This window comes from Salvelinus fontinalis, chromosome 25 (assembly GCF_029448725.1).
Source record: "Salvelinus fontinalis isolate EN_2023a chromosome 25, ASM2944872v1, whole genome shotgun sequence".
In the NCBI taxonomy this organism is placed as follows: Eukaryota; Metazoa; Chordata; class Actinopteri; order Salmoniformes; family Salmonidae; genus Salvelinus; species Salvelinus fontinalis.
The window spans coordinates 728507-747151 of NC_074689.1; positions in this window are offsets into that span (position 1 = coordinate 728507).

Below are 18645 nucleotides of genomic sequence, written 5' to 3' on the forward strand. Positions count from 1 at the left end.
GTTTTCCACCCATTATTGGTCCCTTGTAGCCACTCCTGGCTAACTCGCCATTTTATGTCGTAGAAATATATGAAGTATCTCTTAGACACCGGAGCTTGTGAAAAAACCCTGTGCTACCCAGGAGCACGAGTACAGGACATAACAAGGCTGCCTCTGACTGTTCTACCACAGATGCCAGGAGCTGACACTGTCGTAGTCCATGTGGGTTCAAATGACATCAGAAGGTCTGGCTCGGAAAGTTTGAAAATTGATTTTAAAGAACTGATTTTAGCATTAAAAGACTCCAAAAACAGGCCAATAATTTCAGGTCCAGTACCATCGTTGGGCCGCGGGTGTTAAAGATTCAGCAGACTGCAGGCATTACACATCTTGCTAAAAGACTACTGTAGCTCTGCTGGAGTCATTTTTATTGATAACTTTGACGCCTTCTGGAAACAAAAGATACTCTACAGGGATGATGGAGTCTATCCAAATCATCTTGGCTGCTGGATGCATTTCAAGGCTGCGTTGAAACAATGACTGGTAAATGATCCAAGACCAGCTCCGTTAATCCCTACCATTGTGACAATGAGTCGTCATAATGCTGCATCAAATGTACATGATCTTAAGGGCATTGTCAAACACAATGTAAGTAATTTTATTTATGTACCCATAATTGCACCGAATGCATCTGTTTTTTCCTACAGCTATTGTAAGCAGTAATCATGAGCCTATAAACCAGAGTTACATTGTTAGCACTGAGGCAGTGTGCAGTAGTAGGAAGACCACTTCATGCAGGTCACCCTGCACCATCAGCTCCAATGTAAATAACATGAGTAAGTCTACCTCTGATAAGCTTCCCAGTAAAGCATTAAAAACAATCAAGCAACCCAGAAAAGGGTTGAAAATATCCCATATTAACATATGTAGCCTAATTGACATTCATATTCTGACTATCTCTAAAACTCACTTAGATAATACCTTTGATGATACAGTGGTAGCAATACATGGTTATAACATCTACCGAAAAGACAAAAATGCCAAAGGAGGCGGTGTTGTGGTCAATATTCAGAACCACATTCCTGTAAAGCTTAGAGACGATCTGATGTTAAATACTGTTGAAGTAATATGGCTACAGGTTCATCTGCATCACCTAAAGCCCATTCTTGTGGGAAGCTGCTATAGACCACCAAGTGCTAACAGTCAGTATCTGGATATTATGTGTGAAATGCTTGATAATGTAGGTGATATCAACAGAGAAGTATATTTTCTGGGTGATATAAATATTGACTGGCTATCATCAAGCTGCTCACTCAGGAAAAAACTTCAAATTGTAACCAGTGCCTGCAACCTGGATCAGGCTGTCAGTCAACCTACCAGAGTAATTACAAACAGCACAGGAATTAAATCAACAACATGTATTGATCACATTTTTACTAACGCTGCAGATATTTGCTTTAAAGCAGTATCCAAATCCATAGGATGTAGTGATCACAATATAATAGCCATATCTAGGATTACCAAAGTTCCAAAGGCTGGGCCTAATATAGTGTATAAGAGGTCATACAATAAGTTTTGTAGTGATTCATATGTTAATGATCTAAAGAATATTTGCTGTTCTGTGGTGTGTAATGAGGAGCAACCAGACGCTGCACTTGACGCATTTATGAAACTACTTATTCCAGTTACTAATAAGCACGCACCCAATAAGAAAATGACTATAAAAACTGTTAAATCCCCTTGGATTGATGAGGATTTGAAAAATTATATGGTTGAGAGGGATGAGGCAAAAGGTATGGCAATTAAGTCTGGCAGCCCAACTGATTGGCAAACGTTCTGTAAATTAAGAAATCATGTGACTAAACTAAATTTAAAATAAAGTACACTATGAAACAAAGATTATTTATATAATTTATGGTAGTAAAAAACTCGGCTCCTTCATTCATTGAATCAGATGGCTACAATTAGCTACTTTGGTTAGCGCGTTAGCGGTAAACAATTCCAAAGTCACAAAGTGCATCCACTATAATGTGACGAAATGTCCAAAAGTTCCGTAACAGTCAGTAGAAACATGTCAAACGATGTACTGAATTAATCTTTAGAATGTTGTTAACATACAGCTTGAATAACGTTCCAACCGGAGAATTAGATTGACTTCAGAAGAGCAGTGGAACGGAGGTCCTCCTCATGTGAAGGCGCGTGTTCAATGCGTGGTCACCTCATGGCAGTGATTACTAATTCCTGTCTCCTTCGGCCCCCCTTCACATTAGAGTCATCAGACAAAGTTCTATTGACTGTTGACATCTAGTGGAAGCCGTAGGAAGTGAAAACTCATCAATATCTCGCTGTAATTTCAATGAGAGCTTGGTTGAAAATCTGCCACCTCAGAAACAATTCAAACAGGAAGTGGAACTTCTCAGGCGCTTCTTAAGCATTACGCAACTTCTAATAGATCAAAATAACCTCACGTAGCAATTAAGCCATAAATGTTTTTATTGACCAAATTCAACACTCTCTCATTGACCTCCATACAAATACTAATTTCTTGGTCTGCAAAACAACGTGTTGGGCCTCTCTCTTCCTCTTCCAATCTGGCACTGCTCAGCATAGCTCCACATTGACATGATTGGTTGATGGTAGTTGGAGGCGGGAGGTTCTGTATAAACACAAATTCACTTCCTTGACAACATCCTTCACAACAGCTCTGCTCAGCGACGCGCACAAAGTATGAATGCCTTTTGCAGTCAATGCTGTATGGCCACTGCAGATGACGGATTGACCATGCAGAGCCTTTTAGTTACAGGCTAGCCAGAAGTCTCTAATGCTAGGTAGCTAACCAGCCATGTTATTTCAATGAAAAATAAGTTTAACTGACGCCCGGCCCAGAAAGACAATTTCCATACACGGGCATATAGAGAAGTCAGATTAGAAAATTCTTAAAAAGACACTAGTCATTACCTTGGTGCACAAAACATCCATTGAATTGTTCAAATAATTGTCACTGAGGCCGAATTTGATTTTTCATCATCACTCCCAGCTGAAGATATTAATATTTTATATTGATCCAATGTCTGTAATGTTTTTGGATGACATGATCACTGCTCACGCTGCTCCCTGTGAGCATGGAGTGCTAGTGCGCATGTGATGTTGGCTCGGTTAAACCAGATGCAACCTGAATATAGACGTACCATGAATCGGCGTATGCGTGACTAGATTACCTTGAAAACTAGATTACCTTGAAAACAACGGCAGACTTCTTGGACGCAGACTCCAGTTCTTATTGTACATTAGTGGCTAGAATGCATTGACCCTATTGCCAGGGTTAGAGGCAAAGTCATTAAAACCAGGTTAGAGGTTCCGAACTCCTTCTATTCATTCTAGTTCTATGTGTGCTGCTGCTGCATTGTGACCTAGGCAACCAAAGACTTGTTCGCTTGTTTCCGCAAGGAGCAACAAAGGAGAAGATTCGCAATTTGTCGCTTGCATGTCAATATCAGACGGGGTTATTTTGTAATCAAACATAACAATTACAAAAATAGTATAAAATCCAATATGTGCAGTATAACATTTACCAGACGCTCTTTTCCAGAGCGACTTTCAAATTGGAAAGTTCATACATATTCATCCTGGTCCCCCCCTGGGAATTGAACCCTGGTCCCCCCATGGGAATTGAACCCACAACCCTGGCGTTGCAGGCGCCATGCTCTACCAACTGAGCCACACGGGACCAGTAATATAACAGTAAGTAAGATAACAGTAAGTTGATGGCTGTAGATTTGTGATTCGTCTGTTAGCATAGAAACAACCGAATGAGCAGGGAACAAATGCGAGCATTACAATTAGAGCATGCTAGTGTAACTGGCTCTGTACCGGTACCTACATAAGAAACGCAAATGGCATTTGCTGTTTGATTGATGAGGATGTTTTTAAAATTCGCCGACGGCCTCGGGCCGTGCCCCAGGGCCAGGTCTTCCGAGAAGTCATCAAATAAAGCCTCTCTAAACATTTGGTTTCCATTTAGGTTTGGTAGGTTTGGTCTAATGGACTGTTAGCCCAGAAACAAGATGGCGTTGAGGCCTCAACCCTTTTTGAGTTAAGGCCATTCTTCTGGGATTAAAGGTCAAAAACGTGAATAGAGCGCTAATTTGACCGCTTCACGTCAAAGTACATGAACCTACGGTGTCAGGAAAAAAAGAACCAGCCATTTATCGGAAATTACGACCATTGATGATGGTTAAAGAAAAAAAAAAAAAAAAGTTAGATCCAGTTGCGGCGTGTTCAGACGAATCCATAAAGGTGGGTTTCGGGGGGCTACGTTGTTTCTGTGATTTTCTGAAATCACACACACTGTCACTGGGGAGTAACAGTGAGGGGCTTACAGGCACACAGAGCCTGCAATAGTTACATGCGTTCGAACTATCAAAGAACCGTCAGACCTAGAGCTCTGGAACTTTATATACATGTTCTTCAGCATAAGTTGATCGTGCACAGTGAGTTATGTGGCTCTAGAAGGTTCTCGGGCCGAGAAACAGCCTTATACATTTGCAATGATTTCAATTAATTTTGACCATCGCGAAAATGACAACATTTAGAAAAGTCACAGAATCACAAGTCTAGGTGCATTGAAACCACCTCGACCCATAGAGACAGACCCTAAAGTTTCTGAACAGAAGGCACTGTGAATTTTGGGTCTGCTCTGAAATATGTGATGGTTGGATTTTAAACGAGTTGGACAAAGTGGGTTTGGTGTCAGTTTGTATCCGTTTGGTGTCAGAATGATATCTTATTGACTGATAGACGCTTACTTGATGTGTGACTTTTGTACATTTGCAATATGTTTAAACAGTGATGAACCATCACCAAAATGACAGACTGAAATAAACACAAAAAATGGCATCACCATAGTCTCTAGGCCGTGCCGAGTTCAATGAGATACCCCGCTTGACTGTAGCTCGCTCTGAGCGCAGCGACCGTGAAAGAAAGTAGGCCCAAAATGAAGCCTGGCCTAAATTTCAGGTGCTTTTGGATGACCGCGGCAGAACCGTTAGGGTTAGAAGCATAATTCAACCACAGGAACATTCCTACGGTCCTCCCGATCTGTGCAAGCTGAACCATGACCATGTGGCATTAACCCTTAACAGTGAAAACAGGGTGTTTTCATCTAACAGTTTGCAATGACATCTCTCCCCATAGGAATACATTGCCTGCTCCCCCAACTTCAACCTGAAGCCTATGTGGGTTATGAATGCCATGTCAAACTGTCTTCGATGACAATCCATCAGGCCACTATGAGGACTACCTGTTGATTCTAAGCTTCCTGGAGCAACCGGAAGTGGTTAAAATCACCCTGAAAGTGTTTTGATATACCCAACCTGCAGTTTGTGAAAACACTGCACTTAACCCTCTGTAAATCAGTCAGTTCTTAACGTAAAGATTTAAATCTCAGGATTCTGTAAAAGCTTACCCCAAGGAGGATATGTGCTCACTTTCAGCTTCCTGTGCCTTAACCTCTCTAGGGTACATGGGACGCTAACGTCCCACCTTTTTTATTTTTTATTTTTTTATTTTACCTTTATTTTACCAGGTAAGTTGACTGAGAACACGTTCTCATTTGCAGCAACGACCTGGGGAATAGTTACAGGGGAGAGGAGAGGGATGAATGAGCCAATTGTAAACTGACCATCATCCAGTGAAAGTGCAGGGCGCCAAATTCAAACAGAAATCTCATAATTAAAATTCCTCACACATACATGTATTATACACCATTTTAAAGATACACTTGTTGTAAATCCAGCCACAGTGTCCAATTTCAAAAAGGCTTTACGACGAAAGCACACCAAACGATTATGTTAGGTCAGAGCCAAGTCACAGAAAAACACAGCCATTTTTCCAGCCAAGGAGATGAGTCACAAAAAGCAGAAATAGAGATAAATTACTCACTAACCTTTGATGATCTTCATCAGATGACACTCATAGGACTTCATGTTACACAATACATGTATGTTTTGTTCGATAAAGTTCATATTTATATCCAAAAATCTCAGTTTACATTGCCGCGTTTTGTTCAGTAGTTCCAAAACATCCGGTGATTTTGCAGAGAGCCACATCAATTTAAAGAAATACTCATAATAAACATTGCTAAAAGATACAACTGCTATGCATGGAATTTTAGATCCACTTCTCCTTAATGTAACCGCTGTGTCAGATTTCAAAAAAACTTTACGGAAAAAGCACACCATGCAATAATCTGAGTACAGCGCTCAGAAACAAAACCAAGCCATACAGATATCCGCCATGTTGTGTAGTCAACAGAAGTTAGAAATAGCATTATAAATATTCACTTACCTTTGACGATCTTCATCAGAATGTACTCCCAGGAATCCCAGTTCCACAATAAATGTTTGTTCGATGAAATCCATCATTTATGTCCAAATACCTCCTTTTCGTTCGCACATTTAGCCCAGTAAATGCAATGGAACTCAAGCTAATTGTCACGTGAACGCGCGTGGTCAGCTCATGGCACTCTGGGAGAGACCTTACTCAATCCCCTTCTCACAGTAGAAGCCTCAAAAAATGTTCTAAAGACTGTTGACATCTAGTGGAAGCCTTAGGAGGTGCAATATGACCCTATTTCCACTGTATCTTGGATAAGCAAAGAGTTGAAAAACTACAAACCTCAGATTTCCCACTTCCTGCTTGGATTTTTTTTCAGGTTTTTGCCTGCCTTATGAGTTATGTTATACTCACAGACATCATTCAAACCGTTTTAGAAACTTCAGAGTGTTTTCTATCCAAGTCTACTATTAATATGCATATCCTAGCATCTGGGCCTGAGTAGCAGGCAGTTTACTCTGGGCACGCTTTTCATCCGGACGTGAAAATACTGCCCCCTATCCCAAAGAAGTTAAATTGGGGTCAAAGGGACTGTTTCGAAGGGCTAAAAAGGTGACATCTTTACAAAACTTCATATATGTGATTAGGCAACCCTCATGAACTGTAATTTTTTTATTTTTTTATTTCACCTTTATTTAACCAGGTAGGCTAGTTGAGAACAAGTTCTCATTTGCAACTGCGACCTGGCCAAGATAAAGCATAGCAGTGTAAACAGACAACAACACAGAGTTACACATGGAGTAAACAATAAACAAGTCAATAACATGGTAGGAAAAAGAGAATCTATATACAATGTGTGCAAAAGGCATGAGGTAGGCAATAAATCGAATAATTACAATTTAGCAGATTAACACTGGAGTGATAAATCATCAGATGATAATGTGCAAGAAGAGATACTGGTGTGCAAAAGAGCAGAAAAGTAAATAAATAAAAGCAGTATGGGGGTGAGGTAGGTAAATTGGGTGGGTAGTTTACAGATGGACTATGTACAGCTGCAGCGATCGGTTAGCTGCTCGGATAGCAGATTTTTAAAGTCAGTCAAAACCAGCGTGCAACCTGGTTGGAGCAGCCACAACAGCCAGGAGCTCCCGCCGGGTGACACAGTAACGGTGCTCATGTTTGTCAAATGTTTTGCTGAAGTACGCCATTACTCTCTCCCCCTCTGGCCCCACCTGTGCCAGCACCCCATGCTCACATTGCTCACGTCCGTGTCCAGGATAAAGGGCAAGGTGAGGTCAGGGGGGTCAAGCACAGGGGCCTTGATCAGTGCACGTTTGAGGGTGTTGAAGGTCTCCTCGCACTCCACTGTCCAAGTGAAGGCCTTGTCCTTCGGCAGCAGGCGGTTCAGGGGAGCAGCGATGCTTGAGAAGCCCCATACAAACCTCCTGTAGTATGAGGCCGGGCCCAGGAAGCTCTTCAGCTGATGCTGGTCAGTGGGGGTGGTCCAGTCTCGGACAGCCCCGGCTTTGTCCTCCATGGTGCTGATACCCTCCTTCCCCACTTGGTGGCCCAAGGAGGACACCTCTCTCATTGTGAAGTGACACTTCTCGGGGTGGAGCTTCAGGCCCGCGGCACATTCCATAGCGCCCCCAGGGCTGACTGGAAGGAGCTGCCATTGGCCATGATGTCGTCGAGGTATACCAGACACTCCTGTCGGGGGATGCTATCCAGCACCCTGTCCATCAAATTCTCAAAAGTAACCGAAGCAAAGGACCTTGAACTGCTAGTGTCCTCTGTTAGTGGAGAACGCAGTTTTGGCTCTGGCCTCTGGGGAGAGGGGCACCTGCCAGTAGCGACTGCAGAGGTCTAGTGAGGAGAAATAAGAGGACCCCCTAACCAGGTCTAGCGACTCATTGATACGTGGTATGGGGTATGAATCCTTCCTGGTTACCTAATTCAGCCTCCTGTAGTCCGCACAGAACCTCAACTTGCCTCCCTTCTTAGGAACCATGACAACTAGTGCCGCCCACGGGCTATCTGAGGTCTCGATGAAGTCTGCCCGCTGCATCTCCAACACAGCCTTGTCTGCCGCCTCCTGGCGTGCCAGCGGGATACGGCGGGGATGCATCTTGATGGGCCGACCATCACCTGTGTTGATCTCATGCTGCACCAGATGAGTGTGACCCACCTCTTCCTCACTCAGCGCAAAGCTGTCTCTGAATTCAAACAGCAACTGCCACAACCGTTCCTGTGCTCAGGGTCAAGACCAACACAGTTCCTCCCCCATATCTCCCTCACTGCAGACAGTGTCCCCTCCCCTCCCATCTGGGGTAGCTGGGCTGGGGGGGCGCGGCCCGGGCTCACAGAGGGATGTGTCTTGGAGGTAGCTGGGGGAATGTAACACACAGTCGTAGGTGATAGAGGGGCTAGAGAAAAGTCACACACCAATGTGGGGGGGGAAGCTATGAGTCACTGCTGCTTTAACTGTTGGAGTAAGGGGGTAGTTGGGTTGTGTGAATGTGACATTAGGGGGGGCCATGGTGACTGCCGGCCTTCCCTAGAAGCTCAGTGTGAACTGCCGGCCTTCCCTAGAAGCCCTATGTAGGTCCAACTGGCAGCCTGTGCTCCTAAGAAAGTCCAACTCCAGAATACAAGGATCCTGCACTGCCGCCACCCACACAGGATCGTACAGTCCTGCCCCCTACTGTCAGTGTCATTATCCCCTTCCCTTTCATGGGTGCCAGCTCACCTGTGACTGTGTAGAGCTGCACAGTTGTGGGCCCAGTGTCCACCAGGGCAGAGCAGGGCACCCCCTCTACAGTGACAGGGACATGACAAAAGTCCCCAACACAGGTCAGGCTCACCACAACAACAGGCTCCATCTGCTTGCACTCGTCTGCTTCTGGGGAAGTGGATCCTTGCTCCCCTGTCCGTGCCGGTGGGCTCCTCCTGGCGATGGTGGTGGTTGAGAAAGAGAGCCAGGGGTCCGCACTGCCCAACCTATGCGGACCCCGAGCCGTTTCCCTGAGCTCTGGGGGACCTGGGGCAATTCCGGTGCAGATGGCCTTGCTGGCCACACCTCCAGCAGACCATCGGACAAGGGCGTGTGTTGCGTGCATTCTGTAACGACACAGCACGAATGAGTTCATTCATTTCAGCCATTCATGCAGGCTTTTCTGGCTCTGGGCTGCTCTGCCCCCCAGCACGCACTGTCGGTGTCATGGCATGTCGGACCCTTGTGAACACTGGGTACTGGTAACTACAACAAAACCAACGAACAGCATAACACACAGCTGTCTGTGCAGGTCGCTACAATATATATTGCACCTCACGCAACGCGCATCAACACTGCCTGGTTGGGGAGAGACAGGCAAAAATGTTGGTCTACTAAAGTGAGCCATTGCCCTTGTGTTTCTTGGCTATTTACATTGGTTTGTTCACAAGCTAGGTTGTTTTTCAACGTTTGAATGTATGCTTCAACAAAGACACATCGGCTAATAGTCAGATTCTCATATCTCACAAGCAGGCACACGGTAACCTCTTGCCCTTAAAGGGGCAGCTGAGCATTTGTCTCATTTGTTTTATTTTGGTTAAAAGACTCGTCACAAAAAATCTAATAAAATTGAGCAATATACCACCACTTCTTATTAGTAATGTTTTAGAAACATTACAAAGCATGCTCATCTATTTTTTGTTTTTGGTGTAATTATGGCGAAAATATATTTGGGCTTGCTAAAAATCTACCTGCCACAGGGGCTGGTGGAAACAACAAGTTAGTTTCAAGCCCTGAACTGATCTATTTTGTTTTCAAAGTTCGAGTTTTGAAGTATAATATGGTCTGAGAAGAACAATATTGACAATATGCTGTGATAATGTATTAAGCCTGTCTACTGCACAAACCTTATTTATACAGAACTGTTTTAATCAGATCAAATAAAATGTTGTTTGTCACATACACATGGTTAGCAGATGTTAATGCGAGTATAGCGAAATGCTTGTACTTCTGGTTCTGACAGTGCAGTAATATCTAACAAGTAATCTAACAATTCCCCAACAACTACCTAATACTCACAAATCTAAAAGGGGTGAATGAGAATATGTACATATAAATATATGGATGAGCGATGGCCGAGCGGCATAGGCAAGGTGCAATAGATGCTATAAAATACAGTATATACATAGGATATGAGTAATGTAAGATATGAACATTTATTAAAGTGCCATTATTTAAAGTGGCGTTGTTTAAAGTGAATAGTGATCCATTTGTTAAAGTGACTAGTGATCAATTTTTTGTGGCCAGTGATTTGGTCTCCATGTAGGCAGCAGCCTCTCTGAGTTAGTGATTGCTGTTTAGCAGTCTGATGGCCTTGAGATAGAAGCTGTTCTTCAGTCTCTCGGTCCCAGCTTTGATGCACCTGTACTGACCTCGTCTTCTGGATGGTAGCAGTGTGAACATGCAGTGACTCGGGTGGTTGTTGTCTTTGATGATATTTTTTGCCTACCTGTGACATCGGGTGCTAGAGGTTGTTTTCCTGACAACACACTCCTAGTGCCCTCACCTCCTCCCTGTAGGATATCTCGTTGTTGTTGGTAATCAAGCCCAATACTGTTGTGTCGTCTGCAAACTTGATGATTGAGTTAGAGGCGTGCATTCCCACACAGTCGTGGGTGAAGAGGGAGTACAGGAGGGGGCTGAGCACACACCCTTGTGGGGCCCCAGTGTTGAGGGCCAGCGAGATGGAGATGTTGTTTCCTACCTTCATCACCTGGGGGGGAGGCCCGTCAGAAAGTCCAGGACCCAATTGCACAGGGAGGGGTTGAGGCCCAGGGCCTCCAACTTGATGATGAGCTTGGAGGGTACTATGGTGTTGAATGCTGAGCTGTAGTCAATGAACAGCATTCTTACATAGGTATTCCTCTTGTCCAGATGGGATAGGGCAGTGTACAGTGTAATGGCGATTGCATCGTCTGTGGACCTGTTAGGGCGCTACGCAAACTAAAGTGGGTCTAGGATGAACGGTAAGATGGAGGTGATGTGATCCTTGACTAGTCTCTCAAAGCACTACATGATGACAGAAGTGAGTGCTATGGGGCGGTAGTTATTTAGTTCAGTTATCTTTGCCTTCTTGGGTACAGGAAAATGGTAGCCATCTTGAAGCATGTGGGGACAGCAGACTGGGATAGGGAGCGATTGCATATGTCTGTAAACACACCAGCCAGCTGGTCTGCGCATGCTCTGAGGACGCGGCTAGGGATGCCGTCTGGGCCAGCAGCCTTGCGAGGGTTAACACGTTTAAATGTCTCACTCAGGTCGGCCACAGAGAAGGAGAGGGGGGGGCGCAGTTCCTGTTAGCGGGCCGTGACGGTGGCACTGTATTATCCTCAAAGTGTGCAAAGAAGGTGTTTAGTTTGTATGGAAGTGTGATGTCGATGTCCGTGATGTGGCTGGTTTTCTTTTTGTAGTCCATGATTTCCTGTAGACCCTGCCACATACATCTCGCATCTGAGCCGTTGAATTGTGACTCCACTTTGTCCCTGTACCGGCATTTCACTTTTTTGAATGCCATGCAGAGGGAATATCTACACTGTTTATATTCAGCCATATTCCCAGACCTCTTTCCATGGTTAAATGCGGAGATTCGCGCTTTCAGTTTTGCGCGAATGCCGCCATCCATCCACGGTTTCTGGTTAGGGTAGGTTTTAATAGGCACAGTGGGTAAAACATCTCCAATGCACTTCCTTATAAATTCAATCACAGAGTCAGCGTATAAATCAATGTTATTCTCTGAGGCTGACCAGAACATATCCCAGTCCGCGTGATCAAAACAATCTTGAAGCGTGGATTCCAATTGGTCAGACCAGCGTTGAATGGTTCTAGTCACTGGTACATCCTGTTTGAGTTTCTGCCAATAAGACAGTAGGAGCAAGATGGGTGTCATGGTCTGATTTGCCGAAGGGAGGGTGGGGGAGGGCTTTGTATGCATTGCAAAAGTTAGAGTAGCAGTGGTAAAGTGTATACCCCCGCGCATAGTGCAATTTATATGCTGATAGAATTTAGGTAGTCTTCTCAAATTTGCTTTGTTCAAATCCCCACCTACAATAAATGCAGCCTCAGGGTATATGGTTTCCAGTTTACATAGAGTCCAGTGAAGTTCCTTGAGGGTGTCTGCTTGAGGTGGAATGTATTATATTATTGAATATAATATATATATGAATATATTATTTAGTATATGTAAAGACAATAACAAATCAAGAATAGCCTAATGAGTTTACATACACCTTAGCCAAATACATTTAAACTCAGTTTTTCACAATTCCTGACATTTATTCGGAGTAAATATTCCCTGTTTTAGGTCAAATAGGATCACCCCTTTATTTCAAGAATGTGAAATGTCAGAATAATAGTAGAGAGAATGATTTATTTCAGCTTTTATTTCTTTCATCACATTCCCAGTGGGTCAGAAGTTTACATGCACTCAATTAGTATTTGCTAGCATTGCCTTTAAATTGTTTAACTTGGGTCAAATGTTTCAGATAGCCTTCCACAAGCTTCCCCCAATAAGTTGGGTGAATTTTGGCCCATTCCTCCTGACAGAGCTGGTGTAACTGAGTCAGGTTTGTAGGCCTCCTTGCTCGCACACGCTTTTTCAGATCTGACCACAAATTTCCCATTGGATTGAGGTCAGGGCTTTGTGATGACCACTCCAAAACCTTGACTTTGTTGTCCTTAAGCCATTTTGCCACCACTTTGGAAGTATGCTTGGGGTCATTGTCCATTTGGAAGACCCATTTGCGACCAAGATTTAACTTCCTGACTGATGTCTAGAGATGTTGCTTTAATATATCCACATCATTTTCCTACTCATGATGCCATCTATTTTGTGAAGTGCACCAGTCCGTCCTGCAGCAAAGCACCCCCACAACATGATGCTGCCACCCCCGTGCTTCATGGTTGGGATGGTGTTCTTCAGCTTGCAAGCCTCCCTCTTTTTCCTCCAAACATAACGATGGTCATTATGGCCAAACAGTTCTATTTTTGTTTCATCAGACCAGAGGACATTTCTTTTGTCCCCATGTGCAGTTGCAAACCATAGTCTGGCATTTTTATGGCGGTTTTGGAGCAGTGGCTTTTTCCTTGCTGAGCGGCCTTTTAGGTTATGTCAATATACGATATAGGACTCGTTTTACTGTGGTTATAGATACTTTAGTACCTGTTTCCTCAAGCATCTTCACAAGGTACTTTGCTGTTGTTCTGGGATTGATTTGCGCTTTTCGCACCAAAGTACGTTCATCTCTAAGAGACAGAACGCACCTCCTTCCTGAGCGGTATGACGGCTGCCTGGTCTCATGGTGTTTATACTTGCGTACTATTGTTTGTACAGATGAACGTGGTACCTTCAGGCATTTGGAAATTGCTCCCAAGGATGAACCAGACTTGTGGAGGTCTACAATTTTTATCTGAGGTCTTGGCTGATTTCTTTACATTTTGCCAAGATGTCAAGCAAACAGTCACTGAGTTTGAAGGTAGGCCTTGAAATACATCCACAGGTACACCTCTAATTGACTCAAATTACGTCAATTAGCCTATCAGAAGCTTCTAAAGCCATGACATAATTTTCTGGAATTTTCCAAGCTGTTTAAAGGCAGAGTCAACTTAGTGCATGTAAACTTCTGACCCACGGTAATTGTGATACAATGAATTATAAGTGAAATAATCTGTCTGTAAACAATTGTTGGAAAAATTATATGTCCTAACCGACTTGCCAGAATTATAGTTTGTTATCAAGATATTTGTGGAGTGGTTGAAAAATGAGTTTTAATCACTCGAACCTAAGTGTATGTAAACTTCCGACTTCAACTGTATATATTATCATTTATGAATGATGCCCAGCATAACAAACAATGCCTTTTTTTTGCAACTTTTTCGAATCATAGTCGCATACCTCATGTAGCCTAGCCCATAGGCCTATATGTTTTAATAATGTCTGTATCACAACTAAAATGGCCAAATAACTTCTTAAAATGAAGCACATTAATCCACTTTACAAAGGGTGTAGTGCCTAACTGGCAAATATAAGCAGCGCATGAGTGTCAGGTTTGGGGAAACTCAAACCTGCACTAGGCTAGTGCTTTTGCTGTTCGTTATGCCTTCTCATCCTGTCATTTGACGAAAAGTAAATGTGGAACATTGTTCCAGTATCTTCAAAATGCACCTCGGAATTGGATAAGGACGCGTGCAGTTGTGTCTCGGATGTGTCACTTGTATGTAGCCTGTGAGAAAGACCGATCACGTGAACAAGAGCCATTTGAGTGAGAGACCTCGGATTGCGCAGCACATTCAGGGAGAAGGGCACAATGCACCACTCCAGGCTGCAAAAGGCATGTTTTTTTAGGGTGCATTACGGCCACAAAGGGGATGCGGCTGTGAAATTCGAGGCCTTATCAAGTGCTTGTCAAATTTGAATGACAGACTAAGAAGAGCTAATGCCTTTCAAGCGACTTTTTTCAAATCATTAGAGTCTCACCATGCAGCCTTACAATGTATTCAAAATCATAACATATAGCCCGATGTTTGTAGAACAACAAAAGTTACATTAATAACTCTAAATTAAGCTATAGGAGTACCTACTCCCTCAAATCTTTTGGAGAAAATATGAATATTTTATTCAGCTTTGTTCAATTGTATTCTTCATGCTATAAAATAAAATAAAATAATGCAATGAAATTATACACAAACCTTGTCTGTTAAATGAACTAGTGTAGCCCACAGCCATTTGGCATAGCCACATCAGTACCTAACTGTCACGCCCTGGCCATATTATTCTTTGTTTTCTTTATTATTTTAGTTAGGTCAGGGTGTGACATGGGTAATGTTTATGTTTTGTTGGTTTTGGGTGTTTATTTGGTAAAGGGGTTATGGGGTGTAGTAGATGGTTTTGTGTTGAGTGTATATGTCTAGCGTTGTCTATGTTGGTTAGTTATCTAGGAGAGTCTATGGTTACCTGAATGAGTTCCCAATTAGAGACAGCTGATTTCGGTTGTCTCTGATTGGGAGCCTTATTTAGGGTAGCCATAGGCTCTCATTGGTTGTGGGAAATTGTCTATGTAAGAACGTTTGTAGCCTGTTTGTATGTGCACAACGTTTGTAGCTTCACGGTCGTTTTGTTGTTTTGTTAAAGTGTTTTTGTGTCGTGTTCATCTTCGTGGTGTAATAAAAGAAGATGGCTTATTTTCCAACTGCTGCATTTTGGTCCGTTAATCCGCCACACGATCGAGACAGAATTACCCACCATAGGACCAAGCGGCATGGAAGGCGGCAACAGGACCTACCTACACAGGATTTCTGGAGTTGGGAGGAGGAATTGGAAAGAGATGGACCTTGGGATAAACCTGGAGAATATCGCCTCCCTCGTGAAGAGCTGGAGGCAGCGAAAGCCGAGAGGAGGCGATATGAGGAGGCAGCACGGAGACAAGGCTGGAAGCCCGTGAGTACAACCCAAAAATTTCTTGGGGGGGGCCTTAAAGGGAGTGTGGCGAAGTCAGGTAGGAAACCTGCGCCTACTCCCTGTACTTACCGTGGAGAGCGAGAGTACGGGCAGACACCGTGTTACGCAGTAGAGCGCACGGTGTCTCCTGTACGCGTGCATAGCCCGGTTCGGTACATTTCAGCTCCACGTATCGGCCGGGCTAGACTGAGCGTTGAGCCATATGTCATGAAGCCGGCCCAACGCATCTGGTCACCAGTGCGTCTCCTCGGGCCGGCGTACATGGCACCAGCCTTACGCATGGTGTCCCCGGTTCGCCTACATAGGCCGGTGCGGGTTATTCCACCTCCCCGCACTGGTCAGGCGACGGGGAGCATAGAACCAGGTAAGGTTGGGCAGGCTCGGCGTTCAAGGGAGCCAGTACGCCTGCACGGTCCAGTATTTCCGGCGCCACCTCCCCGCCCCAACCCAGTACCACCAGTGCCTCCTCCACGCACTAGCTATATGGTGCGTGTCTCCAGCCCTTTACCACCAGTGTCTAAACCACGCACCAAGCCTCCTGTGTGTCCCCAGAGTCCTGTGCGTCCTGTTGCTGCTCCCCGCACTAGCCCTGAGATGCGTGTCTCCAGCCCGGTGCCACCAGTCCCGGCACCACGCACCAGGCCTACAGTGCGCCTCAGCCGGCAGGAGTCTGCCGTCTGCACAGCGTTGACTGAACTGCTCGTCTCCCCAGCGCCATCTGAGCCATCCGTCTCCCCAGCGCCATCTGAGCCATCCGTCTCCCCAGCGCCATCTGAGCCATCCGTCTGCAATGAGCCTGCAAAGCCGCCCGTCTGCCATGAGCCTGCAAAGCCGCCCGTCTGCCATGAGCCCACTGAGCCGTCCGCCAGACAGGAGCCGCTAGAGCCGCCAGCCAGACAGGAGCCGCTAGAGCCGTCCGTCAGACAGGATCTGCCAGAGCCGCCAACCAGACAGGATCTGCCAGAGCCGCCAACCAGACAGGATCTGCCAGAGCCGCCAACCAGACAGGAGCAGCCAGAGCCGCCAGCCAGCCATGAGCAGCCAGATCCGTCAGCTAGCCATGAGCAGCCAGATCCGTCAGCTAGCCATGAGCAGCCAGATCCGTCAGCTAGCCATGAGCAGCCAGATCCGTCAGCTAGCCATGAGCAGCCAGATCCGTCAGCTAGCCATGAGCAGCCAGATCCGTCAGCTAGCCATGAGCAGCCAGATCCGTCAGCTAGCCATGAGCAGCCAGATCCGTCAGCTAGCCATGAGCAGCCAGATCCGTCAGCTAGCCATGAGCAGCCAGATCCGTCAGCTAGCCATGAGCAGCCAGATCCGTCAGCTAGCCATGAGCAGCCAGATCCGTCAGCTAGCCATGAGCAGCCAGATCCGTCAGCCAGCCATGAGCAGCCAGATCCGTCAGCCAGCCATGAGCAGCCAGATCCGTCAGCCAGCCATGAGCAGCCAGATCCGTCAGCCAGCCATGAGCAGCCAGATCCGTCAGCCAGCCATGAGCAGCCAGATCCGTCAGCCAGCCATGAGCAGCCAGATCCGTCAGCCAGCCATGAGCAGCCAGATCCGTTAGCCAGCCATGAGCAGCCAGATCTGTCAGCCAGCCATGGGCCGTCCCTCAGTCCGGAGCTGCAGTCCTTCAGTCCGGAGCTGCAGTCCCTCAGTCCGGAGCTGCCATTCCTCAGTCCGGAGCTGCCCCTTACCCTGGAGCTGCCCCTTACCCTGGAGCTGCCCCTTACCCTGGTGCTGCCCCTTACCCTGGTGCTGCCCCTTACCCTGGTACTGCCCCTTATCCTGGTACTGCCCCTTATCCTGGTACTGCCCCTGACCCTGGTACTGCCCCTTACCCTGGTACTGGTCCTTAGTCCGGAGCTGTCCCTTAGTCCGGAACTCCCCCTTAATGCAATGGGGTTAATGTGGAGGGGGGTCGTTTGGAGGAAGCCTAGGAGGTGGTTAGGTACTGTGGTGACGTGGGGACTACGACCAGAGCCGGAGCCGCCACCGTGGAGGGGAGCCCACCCAGACCCTCCCCTAGACTGTGTATGGTGCGCCCGGAGTTCGCGCCTCAAAGGGGGGGTTATGTCACGCCCTGGCCTTATTATTCTTTGTTTTCTTTATTATTTTAGTTAGGTCAGGGTGTGACATGGGTAATGTTTATGTTTTGTTGGTTTTGGGTGTTTATTTGGTAAAGGGGTTATGGGGTGTAGTAGATGGTTTTGTGTTGAGTGTATATGTCTAGCGTTGTCTATGTTGGTTAGTTATCTAGGAGAGTCTATGGTTACCTGAATGAGTTCCCAATTAGAGACAGCTGATTTCGGAGCCATAGGCTCTCATTGGTTGTGGGAAATTGTCTATGTAAGAACGTTTGTAGCCTGTTTGTATGTGCACAACGTTTGTAGCTTCACGGTCGTTTTGTTAAAGTGTTTTTGTGTCGTGTTCATCTTCGTGGTGTAATAAAAGAAGATGGCTTATTTTCCAACTGCTGCATTTTGGTCCGTTAATCCGCCACACGATCGTGACACTAACATAAGGACAACTCAGAGCATGCTATTCTTTTCTGAAATTGACTACATTTTCTTCATATAATGCTTCTTTAGACCTGTCTAAAATAAATAATACATTTATTGTGAAGGTGTAGGCTATATTACATGGATGTATTGTACTTTTTTTAAATGGCTTGTAGGCTGTGTGAAAACCAGGAGATGCTAAATGTGTTTATGTTAATTAAAGGTAAATTAGCTTGAGACTGTCAAGCAAATAACTGTCAATCACAGGCTGGTGAAATTTCGTTACCGCAGCACCAGTCAAGAAGATACAGACAGCTCAATAGGTA